This window comes from Bubalus kerabau, chromosome 9 (genome assembly GCF_029407905.1).
Source record: "Bubalus kerabau isolate K-KA32 ecotype Philippines breed swamp buffalo chromosome 9, PCC_UOA_SB_1v2, whole genome shotgun sequence".
NCBI classification, from domain to species: domain Eukaryota; kingdom Metazoa; phylum Chordata; class Mammalia; order Artiodactyla; family Bovidae; genus Bubalus; species Bubalus kerabau.
In genome coordinates, this window is record NC_073632.1 from 60,866,949 (window position 1) to 60,890,438 (window position 23,490).

General features: G+C 39.1%; 1 protein-coding gene across 9 annotated transcripts in view; it reads left to right on the plus strand.

The window, feature by feature from the left end:
• Nucleotides 1-4,073: 4,073 nt before the first annotated feature.
• The window catches only part of GPR63 (G protein-coupled receptor 63), a 62,049-nt gene continuing 42,632 nt past the window's right edge, over nucleotides 4,074-23,490 (plus strand). For 3 of the 9 annotated variants that reach the window (XM_055535442.1, XM_055535446.1, XM_055535444.1), the window contains exons 1-2: nucleotides 4,074-5,096; nucleotides 5,209-5,259. The gene's annotated coding sequence lies outside the window, so the exon portion shown is untranslated. The other 6 variants (XM_055535439.1, XM_055535438.1, XM_055535440.1 and 3 more) reach the window with 5 other exon arrangements.

A 23,490-nucleotide genomic window follows, 5' to 3' on the forward strand; every position in this document is an offset into this window, starting at 1 on the left:
CACAGAGACACTTGTAGGGGGCACCTGCAACACAGAGAGCAAGCTATGTTGGGGGATCGAGTACTCTTCCCGCAGAAGTGAAGTGAAGTGAAGTGAAAGTCACTCAGTCATGTCTGACTCTTTGCAACCCCATGGACTATAAAGTCCATGGAATTCTCCAGGCCAGAATACTGGAGTGGGTAGCCTTTCCCTTCTCCAGGGGATCTTCCCAACCCAGGGATCAAACCCAGGTTTCCCTCATTGCAGGCGGATTCTTTACCAACTGAGCCACAGGGGAAGCCCAAGAATACTGGAGTGGGTAGCCTATCCCTTCTCCAGGGGATCTTCCTGACCCAGGAATTGAACTGGGCTCTCTTTGCAGGAGGATTCTTTACCAACTGAGCTATCAGGGAAGCCCACAGAGTCCTTCCTTTTGTCCAATCCTACCCCCACTGAAGCAAAAGGATTGGCTTTAGAGCTTTGTCTCCACTGTGCACTGACTTAAACCATGTCTTGAATGTGACTAGTAACTATTGGTCAAAAATATTATAATAAAAGACTTCTGGGACTTCCCTGGTGGTCCAGTGGTTAAGACTTTGCCTTCTAATTCAGGGGGTGCAGGTTCAATCCCGGGTTAGGGAGCCCAGATCCCACATGCCTTGCAGCCAAAAAACAAAACATAAAGCAGAAGCAATATTGTAACAAATTCAATAAAGACTTTAAAAAAAATAAATAAAAGACTTCTGAGCCTAAAACCTTGTTTCTAAATATATTAAAGATGTACCAAGGCCCACACTTACATATATTTATCACTGCCCTGTTGGTGAAACCATGAGAAGGATTTTAATAAAAGATCAACTCAACATTCAATACATCAAAACACAGAGCTTTTTTAAAAATAATAACTTTGTTAGGGGACTTTCCAAATATATATACACAATAATGGGAAGTAAGACATAATAAACCTCCATGTATCTGTCCCCAGCTTCATAAATTAATCAATCATTTTCATCTATTCCTCCTTCTATTTTTTACAAGATTATAGAATTCTTCAGTATGTACCTGTGATGAAATTTCTGCTTTATATGTAATTGTGATGTTATTATCACATCTAACATAATTAACAATAATTCTTTTATAGTATCTAATACTTAGTTTATAACCCGCTTGTCCTGTTTCAAGGATTCTTTTCATAGGTGGTTTGGTCAAAATAGAACACAAAGTCCACACACTGCATTTCATGATTATTATTCTTTTTTATTTTTGTCCCTACCTCAAAACATGTGGGATCTTAGCTCCCTGACCAGGGATCAAACCCTTGCCCCTGTAGTGGAAACACTGAATATTAACCACTGGACTGCCAGGGAGGTCCCATTTTGATTATGATTCTTAAATCTCTTTTGTTCTTTTATAATTGGCCCCCTGCTTTTTCATGACATTGATTTGGTAGAGAAGCAAGGTCATTTTTCTTATTGACTGTTCAACATTCTAGATTTGATTGATTGTTTCCCTGAGGAAGTTTGTAAACTTAATCCTCTGTTGTATTTCCTATTAGGTCTACAGGCTTGATTAGATTCAGAGTCAGGCAAAAAGACCTTACAGTGGTTCTGGGTACTGATTTTGTCTTATCATGAATTACATGTCTGGGTGTTGGATTTTTGGTTTTTTTTTTTTTCTTGTTCTTTCTTACTTAGTTGCTTTCTCTCTTTGGCAAGATTCAAAATTATGCTATATTTATTATCTTTGTCCAACCAAAAAAAAAAAAAGTTGAGATTTACATAGACAAAATGACTAGGTGGAATACCAGTGGTTCTGAGTCTCTTGCATAGTCTGTATTTGAAGGAAGCTTTTCCTGTTTCATACACAAAGGGATTGACTGTACAAGGGAAAATGTGTAAGATATGAACACTTAGGGATTACTGAATGTAAAATTACAAAAAGCACATCATTAATTACTATATTTAGAAGCTAAGTTATTAAAAGTCAGGATGAAAATAGCTGAAATGTAATGAGTCATTTGCTAATTATTTAGCTTATGGATTTCCAATGCCATTTGCTTCCAGCTCTTTTCCTCTTCCTTAGGGAATTTTTGGTGGCATTTCACTGCCTTTTAACACCTCCAGAAACTACTGTATGCTGATAACTAACCATAAATTGTACATGTGGAGAGACACATAAGAGATTATGACTCAGGATCCATGCTGTGTCATTGACTGAGATAAACAATGAGCGGATCGCACCAGAGTTGAAGATTTTCAGAAAAGAAAGTTAGAATTCTGATGACTATGTAGCATGTTATCTATTGCTTGGTAAAGAAATAGAAACATAAATCATAAGGTCAATGTTCTCACTGAAGAGATACTGTGTACCACCATGCTTCTCAGGTACTAGATGTGTTCAACTATGGGTCTAGCCCATGGGTTTGCAGCCACAACTGTACCTGGGCAGCTTTTAAACTCACTGATGCCTGGATTCTATCCCAGAACTGAGTCTGGGTCTCTGAGGGTGGCATTGGTATTTTGTAGAAACTCTTCAAGTGATTCTAATATGCAGCCAGGGCTGAAAATCTTCAGTCTAGCCAGCAAATAAGAGGTACCATTTGTAGGTCTTACTCTGTAAAAAACTGTGCTGGAGGGACTTCCCTGGTGGTCCAGTGGTTAAGACTCTGTACTCCCAATTCAGGGGGCCTGGGTCTGATCCCTGATTTGGGAGCTAGATCCCACATGCCACAACTGAGAGCCTGCATGCCACATCTAAAAAAATCCTGCACGCCGCAACAAATATCTGGAGTGCTGCAACTAAGACCTGGCACAGCCAAAAAGAAAAAAAAGTTGTGCTGAAATCTCTTGCACAGAAGGAAAACGATGCTTGAAGAGATGTTATTCATTCACTCTTTTGCTCTGAAGTGTTTCACACCATTCTGTCTGGATTCAGAACTATGGCTTTTGAAACCTTTTTGAAAGTGACCCCAAGTAAGACATGAAATTTACATCATAATTTAGAACACAGAAGATAATGAAACTAGTTTAACAAATAATCTTATTAAGTATGATGCACTCTGATATTTTTCATTTTGTTTAATTTAAAAAAATACTGGTCAAGCAACTATTGAAGCCCATGCACCTGGAGACTGCTCCATAACAGGAGAATCCACCCCAATAAGAAGCCTGGACACCCCAACTAGAGAGTAGATCTCTGCTCACTGCCGCTCGAGAAAGCCCACATGCAGCAAGGAAGACCCAGCACAGCCAAATAAATAAATAATTCTTAAAAAAAAAAATACTGGTTAAAGTCTACTAAAATAATTTCATGATCTGCAGTTTGAAATACTCTCCTAAACCATGACAGTGCAGATTTCCTTACAGTCCAAATTTCCTTTCAGTCCAAACACATGGCAAGACCTTTTACCCATCAGTGCCTTCATTTTTTTCTTTTTTGGCTGTGTCGGGTCTTAATTTAGGTATGCTGGCTCTAGTTCCCTGAGCAGGGGTCAAAGCCAGACCCCTTGCATTAGTCTGGGTCTGGAGTGCAGAGTCTTAGCCACTGGACCACCAGGGAAGTCTGTTTCTGCATTTTTAAAAGACCATCAAGTTGGTTTCTAGCTGAAAAGCATTTCCAAGACTACTTCAGCTCATTGTGTCTCTTATTTCAATGCCTATAGTTAACACAGACTCATCATGCTTTTCTGTACACTAAGTGATACACTGTGATGCTCTGAAAATTTGTCCTATATCTTATATGTGGTCATGTCTCCTTGACTAAATCTAACCTCTTGAGGGCAGTGATCATGTTATATGCTTTTGCTTCTTTACTTTGTGAAATGTCTAGCACAGAGCAGGGCAGATCACAAACTAAAAACAGCCTTATGACGCCAGACAACCCAATCTCTGCTTTTAAATCTTCCTCCTTAAAATAAAGGGGAATGTTTTAGGTTAATCCTGAAGGTTCCTCCAGGTTTTTAAATCTATTTGTCTGGAATATCTATGAACTAATTCTATAAATACAAAAATGAAGGAAGAATACATTAAACATTTTTATCAGCAACCAAAGAAAAGTTCTTGTGTGGGAAGAAGGCTGAAATTATTTGGCATTTTTGATAGGCAAAATATAAACTCCTCCGTGCTATCTCTGAAAAGATAATGAAGAACTTATTGGAGTTTGGAAATGGAGTTGGGCCCTGTGTCACTTGGATACTGAAATGTGATTATTCATAGGCTTCATTTCTTTTTCAAGTTGAATGTATATTCATGGACTCTTATCTTATTATAATTGATTATATAATAACAAGACTTAGCAATGAATGAGGGGTTGAGGGCGTCTGGAGGCAGAACTAGCATGATTTAGGAAAAAAAATGATTGAATACAATTACAGCTTAAATATTGTTTTTTTTTTTTTTTTTTTGCAAGTGGTTTGTTAGCATTACTGAGGTCCTTCTGAGTGGCTTCTGAGGCCAAAGGATGTGACTGGTTGTGTCAGTTACTTGTATTCTTCTGATGCTATAGGGAGAGGGGCAGAGAGGTAGCTGCTTTGTATGTGTGTGTGCTTTGGGGAATGGGACAGGTGGAGAACTGGTTGTCTATAGACTCTACCTGTTTAACTTTCATTTCATCTTTGTTAACAACAGTAAGTGTCCTTTGGGGAACCTCCTCTTTCCTGCTCAGCCCATGTGGTTTGCATGTATATTAGGGGGAAGGCACCCAATCTCTCTCTCTTGACCTTTCTCAGACATAGGCAAATGACGAAACCTGGCAGTGCATATTCCAGTCCATGGTTTTAATGATTAGTCCAGAGATGGGCAGAGGATCCAAGTGAGCCCAGGGAGACTCATTCCTTGGTTTGCTTTCTTGTTAATGAGACCAATTGCTAAGGAGGTGGGAGGAGGAGAAAAGCCTGGGGCTGTAGGTTTAGGCCTTGATTAGAGAAGATAAAACCCGTGCAATGAAAGCACAACCATGATATGAAGAGAAATGAAGTCCCAACACTCTTTGAACTCCTGGAGAAAAAAGAAAAAGGATTCTAAAAAGCATTTTAATTTTTTTTTTTTTTTTTTTGCCAGTTCTACTCTTGGGATTTCAACCTCCTTCGCTGTAGGCTTTCAAAAACCAGTTTGATTCAGGTACCTATTACATCTAACTATCCTGACTAAACAAAGCTTGATCATGAAACCAGTATAGCTTCACTCTTGCTCACTACTAACCTCCTCTCTCATCTTATCTTTGGCCTGACAGCACCATGTCTCCTGCTTTTATGAAGCCCCAAACTTGTTTCCTTTCCATTTGGTAAGAAAGTTTCCTCCAACCTTTTGTATATTGCTTCCCACAAGTTCACGTGTGCTTGTTTCACAACTCCTGGTGGCAGGAGGGGAAGAAATGAGGTCCAGTCTCAGGCAACTGATTCCAGTGCCTTTGTGGAATTAGAAAATACCTCTCCCCGAGTCTCTCCTTGCCCCTATTCTTTGGAGACCAGGCTGGATCTTAATCTTGATTTGCCTGCCCACGGTCACCTCAGCCAGAGGACACTGTGAAGGGTACAAATGACACAAACTCAGGCCTCACAGTATTAAGAAGCAAGAATTGGAGCCAAGAGGTGAAAAACAAGCTCTCTGCTGCCCACACCCACTGTTTCTGTGGTCTCTTCCTGGGGCATTGATAGCTGCTGATGCTGTGTCTCTGGGCATCCCCACACTGGGCACGTTCCATTTTGCTCTTAGTAGTGATCACAAATGTGGGTGAGAGCTGGAAAAACAGTTATCACTTGTCACTTGAAAGCAGCATCGCCAGTATCATTTCGATCTTAAGGTGATATCTTTTCTGAGGGGCCTTCCAAGAATTCAGTTGGGTGCTTCTTTACAGCCAGTCTTTGCTGTAAAGCAAAAAAGCCAGTGGTTCAAGAAGTCCAGTGGGAGGCCACCTGGCCATTGACTATTGGACGAGAACAGCGCACATAGTAAAGCAGAGCATTTAGCAAGTCTCCCATGCCACACATTAGTGACACGTTCAGGGGTCAGTCTAGGGGCCTCTGAAATCTTCAGTTATTTCAGTCTCCTGCGCTCCCAGGGCTGGGGTGAGACTCTCATCACTCTGTTGGAGATAGAGGAAGAAAAAGCAGGAAACACAGAACGAAACGCAATTCCAATGGGCAGTCGCCAGCGGCGCGCATGGGCTTTGGGGGCGTAGGTGTGCGCGGCTCCGCTGAGGGGGCGGGAAGACAGGACCCCAAAAAAGATGTGAGAGGTTAGGAGAAGGGGTGAAGTTCCAATACAGTCGTGGGGCGCCAGCCAACGGCGAGGGCAGCCGGCCGGTGCCGGGTCCCAGCACTTGCCCTATTTTTGTCCAGGCGGAGCGGCGACCAGACCCGGCGGAGAGCGGGGGCGGCCCTCTCAGTCTTTGCGGTTCCTCCCCCTCTTTCCCTGCCCCCTCCCCCTGGCCGCCTTCCTAAAACGCGGCGGGCGCCTTTAAGAGGGAGCTCGGTTACCCTGGGGGCGGGAGCCCCTCGGCCGAGAGCGAGGCGGAGGCGCTCTCCGCGATGCTCCTCACTTTCTGCTCCTGCTCCCGCCGCGACTGCCGCCACCCTCGCCTCCTCCTCCTCCGCCTCGAAGCGTCGTTTTTTGCAGCCGGGGAGAGAAGTGCTATGTCAGGAAAGTTCCGGGAGGGACTGGCTGGGGCCATGCTCCCCGGGCTCTCCTGCAGGCGCCCGCGCGCAGCTCTTTGTATGAGGTGAGGCGTGGGGTCCCCGGCCCTCCGGGGACAGGTAGCCGTCGGTGGGGAGCGCTTCGATTCGCCGCGGTGGGAAGGGTTGTGGGGTTGGGCGGAGTGTGAGGCGGGGGACGAGGCCGGTGAGACCGAAGTTGTGCCGGAGAAGCTTGGGTTTTCGGGAAGGTTTTTACAGCTGGACTCGAGGGATTTCGGCAGCCGGCGCCACACGGTGGGGCCCGGCCAGGACTCGGTGGCCCCGGGCCCCGCCTCGCCTCCCCTCCCGACGCCCCCTGCCCCGGCCCCTGCCCGCCCGAGCCGTGAGGCCTTCGAGGAAAGCGCTCGGCTGCAGGTCGGCACCCAGTGCCGGGTTTGTCTCTGCCCGGCTCTCCCCTCGAGATGCTGCGAAGTGCTGGGAGTGAGAGGAAGGGGATGGAATCCTCCTGAACTTTTACACTGCGGGCTCCTCACTCCTTAGGGATGCAGTTCACCTGGTTTGCCCAAGTCGGAGGACTCCTTCCAGCTCCAGCAGTTTGGAGAGGTTGCCTTTTACATGTGGGTGAGCTTTCGGCTCTGTGGTCCGTCTCTCAGCCTTGATCGGGCTTCAGCATTGCATTGATTTTAGTCCTCCTTCCTCCGCCCCTTTTGGGAATTTTTTTTTTTTTTAAAGGAAAAAAAAAAAAAATCCTGGAGGATTAGGGTGCTGAAATAAACAAGCAAACAAAACAACAAAACCCAACAGTGTATTTTTATGAAATTTACGCCCAAGGCTGACTGAAATGTTCCAAGTGATCTTTTTAGTCCTCATGAAATATTGAGTCTTGATCGTAACACTTACGAAAGGCAGGTATCCCTGTAGTAGGATGCAGTGTTTTTTTTTTGGTGGTGAAATGAGGTTTAAATCATGTTTTGTTAAAAGAAGGATTTTTTGTTTATTGGTGAGTTTGGTTTTCATTATATCTTAAATTAAGAAGACTCCAATTAATTTTAGGAGTAGTATTTCTAAGAATCTGAAGCAAAACCTCATATTTCTTGCATAATCCTTGCTTCAGGCAATTTTACTCTTGGATAAAGTATGTAATAGATGTAATTATTTGATGAAACCTAATATATAAGTTCATTTATTGCCCAAATGGCTAAGTTTCTTTTTTCAAGTATCCTGTGGGTAAAGGAAGCCCATTTTCTCACATTGTCAGTTCTCTTCCACCCCTGTCTATCCCTGTTTCTGTCTTCTTCACTCACATTCTATACATCCGATGTCATATGCAGATCACAGGTGCTGATGGCAAGTCCCTATACTTTGTGAAGTGTTGAATAGCCAGATTTTAGTGATGTAATTGATTATATCCAGATTATTTTGAAAAATAAAAATAGAATGTGAAAGCTTTAAAGAAAAGTGTCATGAAGTATTTTAAATTCTCAGGTATATGCTTTACATGTAACTTGTGTGTGGAAAAATGTACTGCAGAAATAGAGGGTATGGTAGGAGACAACTTACTTGTAGTGGGGAAGTTTTGAAAGAAAATCATTCTAGAATAAACATTAATATAACTTTTTGTTTGGGATATAGATTTTCATTTCTGAGCACAGTTTTGTCACTCTGCTGTCAAATATGTTAAAACCTTAAAAAAAGAACTCTTCATCTCAAGCATTTTCTGAAAATTTGTAGCAAACTGAGCATTCTTGGAAAAATTTTGCTTAGAAAAAGTCGCATACTTAAGACCCACACTGCAGTTACTATTTTGCCTTAAGTTTTCTGGACTCCAGGCAAGAAAATACTGCATTCAGAAAGAATTGGGGGTTCTAAGGTGGATGTGACTTATTTCCTAGAACTGTGTGGATTAATATGAGTACCTTGAGATTTGGTATGCGATTTATTTGATTGAGATGATGGTTTTGTGAATAATTCTTTTTGAAACTAAATGTATATTCACATATATATCACATATACATATCACAAAATTCTTATCTATCTGTAAATGTAGATATTCATATATTTCTGCATCTCTTTATATCTATAAGAGGGTAAACTGTTCAGGGACTCAGTAATACTCCTATACTAAGAATAGCAGATCTAAAAGATGAGAAACTGAACATGTTTCTTGCTAGGGCTTGTCATTGATTTTAGCAATTTCATCAGTATCAGATAAGTTAAAAGATACTGTGTTTTCCAGCATGTTCTTGTTCTCACACCAGGCTTGAGCCAGGGAGCCATATTCCACTGGTCCTAACTCCATATTTTTAAAATGGACTGAGTTATCATACAATTGGTTGATTGGATCAGGCATTTCTTAAGCTTCAGTAATTTATCTTCAATAGAGGAATCCTGGCAAAATTTAGCTTGTCAATATAGTGTTTTCTTCTTCTAATTACTTTTAAGCATTCCCTGTTGGTCTGGGACTTAGAGAGTAGACCTCAATAGCATGGGAGATAAACCTTGGGTTAGTTTTGGTGCTCTAGTTTGTGAAATGATGTCTTGAGTATTTGATATGAGAGAGATACCCATTTATACTTGGGAAAATGATACATTTGATACAATGCTCCAATCTCAATAAACAAAACTTTGGAATATTTCTTATCATGTTCCACAGCTGAAGCTGCTGCATCTCAGCATATATATGAAAATTAGAAATGAAATGATTTTTTAGACATTTTTTTTCATTTGCTGGGCATTTACCAGAAATGAGTTTATATTTGCTGCAAGTGTCCTTTACTTTGTTGCTTGTGGCAATTTTTTCTTTTTCCTTATTTTTTTTTTTGCTACTGTGATGGGTATCAGAGAAGGCAATGGCAACCCACTCCAGTACTCTTGCCTGGGAAATCCCATGGACGGAGGAGCCTGGTAGGCTACAGTCTATGGGGTCAGGAAGAGTCAGACACAACTGAGTGACTTCACTTTCACTTTTCACTTTCATGCACTGGAGGAGGAAATGGCAACCCACTCCAGTATTCTTGCCTTGAGAGTCCCAGGGATGGAAGCCTGGTGGGCTGCCATCTATGGGGTCGCACAGAGTCGGACACGACTGACGTGACTTAGCAGCAGTGACGTGTATACTTAGAATGAGTTCTTAGTGTTTACTTGAAATGGACAGTGCTGTGTTTCACAGAGTTTATTTTGTGTATTTTCAGCTTAAAAAATAACATTTGAAATGTTTGACTATATATGTGAGATCACAGACTTTCAGAATGATGGGATCTTGGTCCATTACAGTTTCAGTTTCCTGGGAATTTTCTGTTTAAGGTCAGACACGGCCCTGATTTGAACTGGATGATCTACAAAATAGGTACTTTTGCAACCACAAAATGTGGAGAACATTCCAAATAATTTGCAGTGTGGGTAGCCCAACATGCTTTAATGTTTAGTTGGCTTGAGGCAGTGTGCCATGCTTGTAAAAAATGGTTTTTGAAGCTGACAGCAAGCTGTTTCATTCTTTGAGTTTGACACTTAGGATAAAGTGCCTTTTAGCCTCTGTGCCAGTAAATATGGACAGGATTGGTATTATTAATAAAAGTACTTTTGTTCCCATTTCTGTATAATAGATTCAGAAAACTCAAGCATGAAATAGCTTAATATACTAGGAAACTCATTCATGTTAATTCAAAATGTAATGAAGGTTTGAGAAGGTTGGATTTTAACAAAGCTTTCAAGTCCTGGGCAAAAGAGTGTATATTTGCAGTTAGGAGGATCATCTAGTGGTCACTGTATTGAAATTAATGATGACATTATTATTAACAGTATTTCCTTTGAGTGATAAACCTCCCAGGCCCAACTTTGATTAAAAACATCCCCACTGTGCCAATCACCTAGCATATGTATTAATTGATTCTTAATCGTTTGAAACCCTCATGTGTCACTGTAGTCAGAAGTTTTAGGTACCTTTGGTTTTTTACTGAAGCTTCTTGATTAACTTCTTTTCTATCAATTGATGGAGCCCAGTCTACGTCATTGAAGCTGCTTTTTTTTGGCTGTGCTGGATCTTCTATTAGTAGTTGCAGTAGGTAGGTTTAGTTGCCTTGAGGCCAGTGGGATCTTAATTCCCAGACCAGGGATTGAATCTGCGTCCCTTTATTGGAAGGGGGATTCTTAATCACTGGACCACCAGGGAAGCCCCTTCATTAAAGCATTTTAAAATACGTTACACAATTTTTTAATTTTTTTAACATGAAAATGTCTAAGGATTTGCTTTGGGGAGGGAGTGCAGCAGAAGTGACAGGATTCAATTCTGTCTTGTAGCTCTTACCTTCCAAAGGAAGGCATTTTCACATCTTACTTTTTTTTTTTTTTTTAAGCAAAAACAAATGCATAGGTAATTTTAGAGAAAGAACATTTGCAGGCATTTAAAGATGCTTGAAGTTTCAATCAAAATAAGGGTTTCATCTCAGAGTTACCTAAGAATAAGTCAATGTCTGCACCAGGTGTTCATTACAGTTTCTGGCTGAGTGTCTGCTGCTGATCTAAGTTGGGATCCTGGGAAGCTATAGATTCAAAGAGAGTTGAGATGAAAAGGGGCTAATTCCAGGCATAGCATCTATTGCCTTCCAGAGCAAAAAATATTTGCCTGAGTGTGTATTTCTAATAAAATCAACTTTTCATCATTTCAGCTTGTTTTTTCCATTTCCTCCAGGCTATAAATGAAATATAGTGTTTTCATTTTTGATTAACCTTCCACTTCTAAAGTTTCACACTGTTCAGGACTAGGTTTTAAGACTCTGAGCTTGTTCCCAGCAGTACTTTCCAAATGTTTTCCCTTCTTTTGAATTATTGAGTTCTTTAATGATACATTATGAGTTTTGAATTTAAGGTTCCTTCATCTTCCTTAATAGGCCTTCGTTGAATTTACTTCTGCTTAAAGGTGCACTGATGTTGGTCACTTCTCATTTTTGTGTCTATATTTCATGTATAGTTGCTCTTGTAAGGTTTCAAATCTTTATTCGTATGTGTGAAAAATTTAGAAAATCCAGACAGGCCAAAAAAGGAAAAGAAGAATTACACCTATTAACGTTTTGATATATATTTTATGTGCATAAAGAAAAAACTTTCATTTTCTTAAAATGATACTTACTATTTTGTTTCTTTTAAACTTTCATACAAAGATGAATCACATCCCGTATCATAGAATGATCTTCTGTAGCATGTTTTGAATACTAAATAGTATTTTGTTCTATGGCTGTATCATTGGAGATATGCTATAATATCAGGTAGTTTTTCCTTTTTTAAAATTGCTGATATATAGCTGTAAATATCTTAAAGCTCAGTTTTTGTATATATCTATGGTTATTCCCTTTGAGTAAAACCCTAGAAGTAGAATTTTGGGATAGGGATAAAGGACACTTATGTTTTTCATTGACCTCAAGGCATTTTATTAGTCCAGTATAAAATCTGTAGAGTTCATCATAGCTTTCCTTGATTACCTTCTACCTTCTTTTTGGTTAGTATAATATGAAAGACTCAAGTCAGATTGCATTTGAACTCAGACCTGACTGACTAGGGCTTTATCCAAGGTAAATAATTCTAGGTATAATATTTACAAAACCTCAGCTATAAGGTACAGTCTCAACACCAAACCATCCAGTAGTGCCCAGTTATAGCTATAAAGGCTATTTCCACCTAAACAGGAATAGCAGTTGATAGCATGCCCTGAGAGTTCTCTCTTATTCTTAAAAAAACATTTTTTAAACATATTTGTTTGACTGTGCTAGATCTTAGCTGTGGCATGCAGGATCTTCCCTCTTCTTCATTGCACCATGTGGGATTTAGTTCTCTGACCAGGGATCAAACTCCAGTCCCCTATCTTGGGGGCATGGATTTTTAGCCACTGCACCACCAAGGACATCCCTCTCTTCACTGTCAGTCTCCTTACTATTTTACCATCTGAACTACTGGCCATGTACACGGATATATCCATAATTGCTGTATGGTAGAGTAATTAAATATTGTTTCCTATATAGCCATCTCTAAGATTTAATGATTCTATTTTCTGCCCTTTGCTGCCAACAGCTAGTCTCTTAGTGTCCTCTGTGTGTTTATATCTCTATATCTGTATTTTGTATATTTATCTCTTTCTCGCTCTCTGTCAATAATACAGAACTTCATCATAGCCAGAAATTACCTTTTGAAATCAGATAAGTGTCCCTCTGACTACCACAAAAACATAGTTACTCCTGGGAACAATTTAAAGGATATAAAATGGGCAAAAGCTAAGAAAAGGACTTGTGTGAAAAACTCACGGGTTGATAGTTGAATGTAGAGAGAAATTCTCTTCTTCATTTTTATGACTAAAGTTATCTTTAGCTGTCAGACATGACCCTAATGATGGCAGAATGGCATTTGTATTTTCATGTACCTTTTTCATTTTTAGAATTTAGTTCTGACTGTAAAAAGGAAACAGAAAATAAACACACACACACACTCCCAAACATATTTTCTGGGTCAGCTGTTCTTTTTTCAGACATGTCTTCTCCACTGTGTGGAGACCATGTCCTTTCCTCCTTTTTCTAAGTCATGCCCAGCTTCTCTGTCCCCTTTTTAGTGTTAGTGGCTCAGTGTGTCCAGCTCTTTGTGGCTCCACAGATTGTAGCTTCCCAGGCTTTGTGACCCCAGGGACTGTAGCCTGCCAGGCTCCTCTGTCCATGGGATTCCCCAGGCAAGAATACTGGAGTGGGTTGCCATTTCCTTCTCCAGGGGATCTTTCTGACCCAGGAATTGAACCCAGGTCTCCAGCATTGCAGGCATTTTCTTTACCTACTGGGTGCTTACCTGTTTTAGCATTTCAGAATGAATTTTTTGTTTAGATGAGTTATTGTTATGTATTGTTATTATACTCAATTTTTCCCTTTCACTCTCTGTGGTATAGATATGTGGATGCATCTTTGGTTATAATGAACGGTTATTAATAAAAAATAAGGAGTTCGAGAATCTCAGCATTTATATTTCTTAGTACTCAGTTGCTGTGGGTTAGCTATAAAAACTTAGACACAGTGGTAAAGTGAAGTCAAATACAAAAATGACTGAAGTAATAAACTTGATTACCTTTGGGTAATTATTTCATTCATCAGGTCATAAAACTAAGCTTTTAATATTTTCTGTGTTCCTTTTATGATATAACTTTTCTTTTGCATTCCAAGTTTTAAAATCTTTTCATCCTACTAATTTCTCTCATCTTGCATAAGGACCCACCAGAATAGAAATGATCTCTAAGGCTCGTATAACAGAATCTCATTCTGGTAAGATCTTTGCTTTTATCTGGATTCTAGGTTGGAATGCAATTTTAGGAAAAGATCCTTCAGGTAATTTTTTTTTAAGTGGATAGACAGGGAAGACTCACATGAAAAGCCTCATTGCATAACATAAAGCATCCATTTGCTTTGTGGCCCTTGTAGAAAGGAAATTTTCTGTTTGTCTAATATAAACTTGGGACTTGGAGTGATCACTGCGTTGAATGCTGTCCTTTCCAGTGTCTATGTTAAATTCTTATTCTGTTCAGTTCCAACACAATCAATATTCTGCATATAAGAGGAACTTTCACATTTGTTTCATTAGCCATCAGATAAACTCTATATTTGCATCATTCTAGGGCAGTGGTTCTTGCCATTATGAAATCTGTATTGAGTTCACCCACATGGCACAGCTGTAAAGAATCCGCCTGCCAATACAGGAGAGGTAAGAGACATGGGTTCGATCCCTGGGTTGGGAAGATCCCCTGGAGTAGGAAATGGCAACCCTCGCCAGTATTCTTGCCTGAAAAATTCCATGGACAGAGGAGCCTGGTGGGCTACAGTCTATGGGGTTGCAGAGTTGAACACAACTGAGCACATGCGCATGTGCATACTCATACACACATATGCACACTCATACACCACTTTCAAATTTCACTGTCATAGGCCACATCTGCTAGAAGAAGTCAAATGAGAACCAGGCATGAATGAAGTATAATAAAACCAGAAGATCCACATAAGCATAGACAGTGATGCTTATACAGCAGTATTTAATGTTTTTATCTAGGAATTGTAATTCTCATGATTATGTGTACAGTTGACTTTGGGTAAGTGAATTCCCTGTGGTTCCTTGGTCTTAACTCCCATATGTCAGTTGAATCAACACTTTGTGAACTTGCAAAGCTTTCTGATGCTTTGGGTTTTGAGTGGTGGGCCAGAGGACTTAGAATCAGGTACTTACTGACTGGCACCATCATTGGGGCACTACCAGTGGGGAACCCAGCAACAGATAAGCATCACTACCAAACCCCAAATTCATTCTCCCTTGTGATTTTGTGATGCATGATGAGAAATTGTTCTTTCATGTTTAGAATACAGCTATTTTATCAACTTTATTTTTTTATTTCTAAAGGTTCAAAATGAGCATTCCAGATTTTCTTTAAAATTTTTCTTTGCTAAGGCATGATTTTTTTTGGTAGGGAGGGAGCATAGTAGGTGTTGGGAGGTGATTTGCAGTACTTTGAATTTAGAATGACAATTATGTAACCATTTTTACTTAGATCAATGCTTCCATATTGTTGGATACACAGAAAACTTGATTGAAAATTAAAATTTAGAAATAGTAGAAATGGAAATAAGGTTGTGTTAAAGGAGATAATTATTTTATTCATGAACTCCTTCCTTTATTCATGAAAGGTATTAGTGGAGAATCCTTCAGCTATCGAGGTTTCAAGAAACATTTTCTTGAGTTTAAATTATTTGTGAGCAGTTTGGTTTTAGAAGACTTTTTTAGGACCATATGCATTTTATTCTTGTAGTAAAAGCTTCCTGCTTTTAGTCTTCATTTATTTTCTTTTACTTCTTACCCTGTAACCTACTTTTCTCCCACCCTTCCATCAAAAAATAAATAAAGCAGAATAAAAAATAAACTATAACTTTAAAATCAAAATATATAGGCATATCTCAGAGATATTGCAGACTTGGTTCTAGACTGTTGCAATTAAGTGAATATTATTAATATAGTAAATTAAGTCATGGAATTTTTGGTTACCCAGTGCATATGAAAGTTATGTTTATGCTATTCTGTAGTCTATTAAGTGTACAGTAGCATGATGTCTAAAAAACAATGTGCTTAATTAAAAAATACTTTATTGCTAAAAAATGCTAACCATCATCTGAGCCTTCAGTGAGTCATAGTAGTAGCACCAAAGGTCACTGATTACAAATCACCATAACAAATATATATAATAAAATATATAAATACATAAATAAAAAAATGGAAATATTGCAAAAATTACCCAAATGTGGCAGACATCAAGTGAGCAAATACTGTTGCAAAAATGGCAGCAGTAGACTTCCTTCAATTTGTAAAAGATGCAATATCTGCAAAGCACAATAAAGCAAAGCAAAATAAAACAAGGTAGGCATAAGAGACCTGGGTTCTATCCCTGGGTTGGAAAGATCCCCTGGAGGAGGGCATGGCAACCCACTCCAGTATTCTTGCCTGGAGAATCCCATGGACAGAGGAGCGTGGCGGGCTACAGTCCATGGGGTCTCAAAGAGTCAGAAAGGTCTGAAGCGACTTAGCACACACACACAGGCCTATACTAGTTTTCAGCCAAGTACTTTTGCATTTGTGCTAGTATGTAATCTCATATATCATGGGACATAACATTAAAGAATGTTGGAAGAAAATATGGACAAATAAATGAGAAATTATATTTTCTCTGTTTTCTATTCTTGGGGTGCCCTCATTTTACAGCACAGGCAACAAGGTATAATCCAGTGGTTACTTTGTGTTTGTACGTCTGTTTGGTATGAGTCAGTGTTCTCCAGAGAAATAGAACCGATATGAGGTATATTTGATTTATTAAAAGGAATTGGTTCATGTGATTATGGAGACTGAGAAGTCCCATGGTTGGCCACCTGCAAGCTGGAGACACAAGAAAGCGGATGGTGTAGTTCTGAGAGCCTGAGGGATGTTGGTGTAAGCACCAGTTGAAGGGAGATGCTTAAATTCCCAGCTCAAACAAGCAGAATTCGAATCCCCGCTTCTTGACCTTTTTGATTTATTTAGGCCTTCAATGGATTTAGTGATATCTACTCACTTTGGGGAGGGCAGTGTGCTTTCCTCAATCTAATAATTCAAATTCCAGTTTAATCTGGAGCAGTACTACAGACGCACCCAGAAATAAAGTTTAATCCAGGCACCCTGTGTCCTAGCAAGGTTAACATAAAGCTAACCATCACAGTGAGTCTCCCCACTAGACTTGAGAGTTACGTAAGATGAGATATACCTGTTGGTTTTCATTGTATGCCATGCTTAATCAGAAACTGGTGGACAGCAGATGCTTAATAATGATTTGTTAAAGGAAGGGAATGAATGTAAAGAGTATATGTTTAGTTGAAAAGTATATGTCAAAGATTTATAACATGAATAGCATGCTGAAAGACTGAGTATCAGGTGGATGTTAAGATGTGCAAGTGAGGTAATTTTAGTTGGCATATGATGATTCTGTTGACTTTTCCTTTGTCTTTATTTGGTGGCCACTTCAAATATTAAAGCTAAAGTCTTCATAGATTTTTGAGTTCCAAGAATTTGAAGTATGACCTTTAGATTTTTCAGAATCTTCCCAAGTTAAACAAATTACTTTGATCATGGGAGTGAATCAAGGTCAAAAGAGAATTGCCATTATCTCTGAGGATGAGTCAGCTTTGCTCTTCAGCGATCCTATTTTGAAATGGCATGCCAAGAGCAGAATAATCTTTTGCTCTATGTTGTTTTTCTTCCACCATTTTCTGACTTCCCACTTAGGAAAATGTTTAGTAATTCCATATTTTCCCTCACATTGATTATTGGAATTTGCTAGGTAATAATTATGTTTACAGGGCCAAGGGACCAAGGATTTTAGCATCTTTTTAAAGGAATACAAAAAGTAAGATTGATACTTTTGAACTGTGGTGTTGGAGAAGGCTGTTGAGAGTCCCTTGGACTGCAAGGAGATCAAACCAGTCAATCCTAAAGGAAATCAGTCCTGAATATTCATTGGAAGGACTGATGCTGAAGCTGAAGCTCCAATACTTTGGCCACCTGATGCGAAGAACTGAGTCATTGGAAAAGACCGTGATGCTGGGAAAGATTGAAGGTGGGAGGAGAAGGGGACGGCAGAGGATGAGATGGATGGCATCACCAACTCAATGGACATGAGTTTGAGCAAGCTCCAGGAGTTGGTGATGGACAGGAAAGCCTGGGGTCCTGCAGTCCATGGGGGTGCAAAGAGTTAGACATGACTGAGTGACTGAACTGAACTGAACTGATAAAAGTAAGATATATATTAATGTTTATTATTAGATATACAAGTATATACTCAAGAGGTTATTTGAAGTATCTGGTGATTCATTAAGGTGTTCCAGGTCCACATTCTGTGACATTTCTATTATACCATCAGAGAAATTGGTCTAATTGATGCTGAAGTGTGTGGGATACTAAGATGGTGGGGATAGGGAATCTTAAAACACTGTCTTATACCAAGAGATGATGCTTGGAGGAGACCGTAGTGTAAATGTAAAGAGGAGACCATAGTGTAAGTGTATATGTCCCCTATTTGTTTTTGATAGCATGTCCACGAATCTCCAACAAGTAGCACACTACCTGGCACGTGGTCGATGCCCTAAGCATTTTTGTTGAATTGGCTTGGCTGCACCCCTCAGGGGTGGTCATAGTCAGCAACAACAAGTGTTGTTCTGAAAAACAAGAAGGCCATGCTGTAGTTGCATCTGGCAGTAGAGGAGTAAACTGGGCATGGTGGTAGTGGACTGTTTCTGGGTGTAGGAAGGAATACAGACGTAGACCAGATTTGAAGCAATGACAGAAAAACTGTATCTCTTTTGTTCTGAAAAGAGACTTTGAAGATCACTTCTCTGAAATAAATGAGGCAGAAGCTGGAGTGAAGAAGGTCAGAGGAAGAGAACCAAAGGTATTGTGTCAAAAATCACAGTGTAGAATCTTGAGGTGAAAAACAAGTTTAAATTCAGTTTGCGTGACATATGGTTGACTTTTCTGGTTGCTCAGGTGGTAAGAAATCTGCCTGAAATGCAGGAGACCTGGGTTCGATCCCTGGGTAGGGAAGATCCCTGGGAGAAGGGAATGGCAACCCATTCCAGTATTCCTTCCTGGGAAATTCCATGGACAGAGGAGCCTGGTGGGCTGCAGTCCAGTGGGGTCAGAAAGAGTCAGACACGACTGAGCGACTAACACTTTATCATATGGGAAATAGTCATTTCCGAGGGTGAGGGATAGAATGCTCCCTGTCACTGAAGTGCGGGTGTTGGGAAGAACATGGTTTTCTTGTCTGAGTAGAACTGCCAGCTTGTAAGTACTGGGAACCAACTGGGTGCCACTTCTTTACATGTGCTGTTTCATTTAACAAGGCCCCACTGCAGCTTTAGCAACTAAGGTACCCCTTGGTCATTTTTCTGAGGAGGACCTGAGAAAATGAGAGAGTAAGTAACATGCCCAATGACACATAGCAAGTAAGCAGTAACCAGGCACTCTGACCCCTGCTGCGGTGGACGCAATGGGCATCTGGAGGAAGGGCTTGAAAGTACTCAATAAAAACTTACTTTTACCCTGAGTTTTGATTCCCTCCAAAGGACATGCCAGAATCATGTGTTGTTAAGAGAAGTGGAGAAGAGAGAACAGCATTTTCAGAAGAAATATTTATAATGGTGGAAACATTTAGTTTTAATTAGATAACACCTTGGAAACTTATGTTGTGCCGTGTAACTATTAAAGAAAAATTAAATGTCGAATCCTCATATAGATAGTTGTGTAGGGTCAGATGGGTTATAGGGTTGCTTAGTCAGTTTAGTTCAGTCGCTCAGTCGTGTCCGACTCTTTGTGACCCTATGAATCGCAGCACGCCAGGCCTCCCTGTCCATCACCAACTCCCGGAGTTCACTCAGACTCACGTCCATCGAGTCAGTGATGCCATCCAGCCATCTCATCCTCTGTCATCCCCTTCTCCTCCTGCCCCCAATCCCTCCCAGCATCAGAGTCTTTTCCAATGAGTCAACTCTTCGCATGAGGTAGCCAAAGTACTGGAGTTTCAGCTTGAGCATCATTCCTTCCAAAGAAATCCCAGGGCTGATCTCCTTCAGAATGGATTGGTTGGATCTCCTTGCAGTCCAAGGGACTCTCAAGAGTCTTCTCCAACACCACAGTTCAAAAGCATCAATTCTTCGGCGCTCAGCTTTCTTCACAGTCCAACTCGCACATCCATACATGACCACTGGAAAAACCATAGCCTTGACTAGACGGACCTTTGTTGGCAAAGTAATGTCTCTGCTTTTCAATATGCTATCTAGGTTGGTCATAACTTTTCTTCTAAGGAGTAAGCGTCTTTTAATTTCATGGCTGCAGTCACCATTTGCAGTGATTTTGGAGCCCCCCAAAATAAAGTCTGACACTGTTTCCACTGTTTCCCCATCTATTTCCCATGAAGTGATGGGACCAGATGCCATGATCTTTGTTTTCTGAATGTTGAGTTTTAAGCCAACTTAGAGTTGGTTAAGGAAACAGTTTTAAAAAGTGGAGTGGCAAGCTGAGCTGTACCCAGAAATTCAGATGACTGTAAAGCGGGATTAAAAAAATAAAGCTTTTGCAGAATAGCATGAAAGCAAACAATAATTAGCAGCTTTTTAAAATTTCATTGATTCCCAAGAGATGTTTGTGGGAACCAGAAAAGTGATCTAGAGAGTAATGTGAAAAGATAGACACTGTTTTTTAAATTAATAGATAATATTGGAAGAAATATGGGGTACTTTTAAAAGTAGTGATGATAGATTACCATATTTAAATTTTGCACATTGAAGGATAACAAAATTCTGTTCTTCTCATGTTTCTTATGCCCTTTACTGATCAGAGTCCATTTCTTGCATAATAAAAGTACACTTGACCAAAGGATGAGGGACATTCTAAAAACTTTCACTTTTTATTGATGTATAGATTTACAGTGTTGGTGTATTGATTTACAATATTGTGTTAATTTCTGCTGTGCAGCAGAGTGATTCAGTTGTATGTATATATACATTCTTTTTCATGTGTTTTCCACTGTAGTTTATCACAGGATATTGACTATAATTCTTTGTGCTATACAGTAGAACCTTGTTGTTTATCCATCCTACGTATAATAGTTTGCATCTGCTAACCTCAAACTCTCCATCCTGCCACACCCCCCCTCCTTGGCAACCACAGGTATGTTCTCTATGTGTGTGAGTCTGTTTCTATTTCATAAATAAGTTCATTTGAGTAATATTGTAGATTCTACATATAGTGACATCCTATGGTATTTGTCTGTCTCTGATTTACTTCACTTAGATGATCATCTCTAGGTCCTTTCATGTTGCTGCAAATTGCATTATTTCATTCTTTTTATGGCTGAGTAGTATTCCATTGTGTATATGTATCACATCTTCTATATCCATTCCTCTGTTGATGGACATTTAGATTGTTTTCATGCCTTGACTACTTTGAATAGTAGTATTATGAATATATGGGTGCATGTATGTTTTTGAATTAGACTTTTGTCCAGATATTTGCCCAGCAGTGGGGTTGCTGGATATGGTAATTCTATTTTGAGCTTTTTGAGGAGCCTCTGTACTGTTTTCTGTGGTGGCTGCACCAACTTACATTCCCACCAACAATAGGAGGGTTCCTAAAGGATAAGGAACATTTGAGTAACTCTTCTTGTCACCATTTTCCAAATTCTCAAACACCATCTTCTGTTCTACACATGAACAGTAGGCATGTTGAGACAGGCAGGCGAATGCTTATTTTGCTTCCTTACTGTCAACACATAAGTAGAGTTCTTTTTTTAAAGGAATGTCTTACCATTAAACAGAAATGTTAATGTTTGTATTTCATGTATTTATAATACAAGAAAACATTCTTCAAGGAGAAATCTTGAATGTAAGAAAACTACTCATTTTACGAGATTTAGAAAATAAAGAAGAGTAAGAAAAAGTGTAAATCACTGCTCTTGTTGGTCAGAAACATCTGTTCATATTTTGATATTTCCTTCTAATTCCTTTTAAGAACTTTAAAAATTTATCGAGAGCATACAGTATATATGACTTCATAGTCTGTTTTCTTTACTCAATCTGCTCACATAATATTTTCTTGTATCTTTATTAAACACTGTTCAAATACAGCTTTAATGGCTACATAGCATTCTGTTATATAAATCGCATAATTAACTCAATCTGTTTCCTTAATGTGAACCTTTAGATTAGTTTCATTTTACTCTGTACATGAATTTTTAACAGCCTTATTAGATATATTTAACATATCATAAAATTCAGCCATTTCAATTATATAGTTGTTTACTGGTGTTTGATAATTTTACCAAGTGGTGCAACTGTTATCATAATCAGTTTTAATACATTTTCTCCCCCACCCAGTAAGATTCCTCATGTCCATTTATAGTTAATTCTTCATCTTATTCCTAGTTCCAGGTGACCACTGATCTACTTTCTGTCTCTCTGATTGTCTTTGCTAAGCATTTCATCTAAGTGGAATTATGCAATACATGGTTTCTTGTGACTGATTTCTTTTGCTTATCATGTTTTTAAGGTTCATCCATGACATAGCATGTATCAGTACATTATTACTTCTTATTGCTGGACGTATTTCATTGTAGGGATATACAGGCACACCTTGTTTTATTATATTTCACTCTATTAAGCTTCACACATTGTGTTTTTTACCTTTTTTTTTTTTTTTTTATAAATTGAAGATGTGTGGCAACGCTGTGTTATCAGATGATGGTTAACACTTTTTGGCCATGAAGTATTTTTTAGTTAATATATGTACCTTGTGTTTTAGACTTAATGCTCTTGAACACTTAATAGACTACCCTATAGTGTAAACATAACTTTTATATGCGCTAGGAAACCAGAAAGTTTGTGTGACTCTTTCCTGTGAGACTTGCTAAAATTTATTGTGGTAGTCTGGAACCAAACCCACAGTATCTCTGGGGTATGCCTCTAATGCATTCTGTGTATCCATTCACCAGTTGATAGACATCTAGGTTGTTCCTAGCTTTGTGCTATAAAGAATAATAATACTGTGATCATTGACGTCCAAGTCTTTGTGTAGACACACATTTTTGTTTCTCTTGGGTCAGTACTTAAAAGTGGAATTGCTGAGTTCTGTAGGAGTGTTATTTTTTTAACTATTTGAGAAACTGCCAAATTATTTTCCAAAGTGGCTTCATAGTTTTACATTCCCACTAGGAATATATAAGGGTTCTTATTTATCCAGATCCTCACTAACATTTGTTGTTGTTTGTCTTATTTATTACAGCCATTCTAGTGGGTGTTAATATCTTATTGTGGTTTTTAATATGCATTTCCCTAATGGCAATGGTGTTGAACATTTTTTCATGTGCTTATTAGGTATTTGTATATCTTCTTTGTTGTAATATTCTATTCATATTTTTGTCCAATTATCAATTTAGTTCAAATGCTATTAAGTTGTAAGTGTTCTTTGCAAATTCTAGGTATAGGTATTTTATTTGATATGTTTTTGCAAATACTTTGAGTCTGTTTCTTGGTTTTTAAAATTCTTAATTATGTCATCTGAAATGCAAAAAATTGAATTTTTATGAAGTCCATGTTGTTAATTTATTCTTTTGGTGTCACGTGTATAAATTCTTTGCCTAACCCAAGGTCTGGAAGATTTTATATATATTTTATTACTTGAACTTTTAAAGGGCATTTAAAAATACTTCTAAAGAATGGATCCTGAGAAGTACAAGTTTTAGAAACTTTTAGTAGTCAGCCTTTCGTATTTGCAGTTTCCGCATCTGTAGATTCAATGAT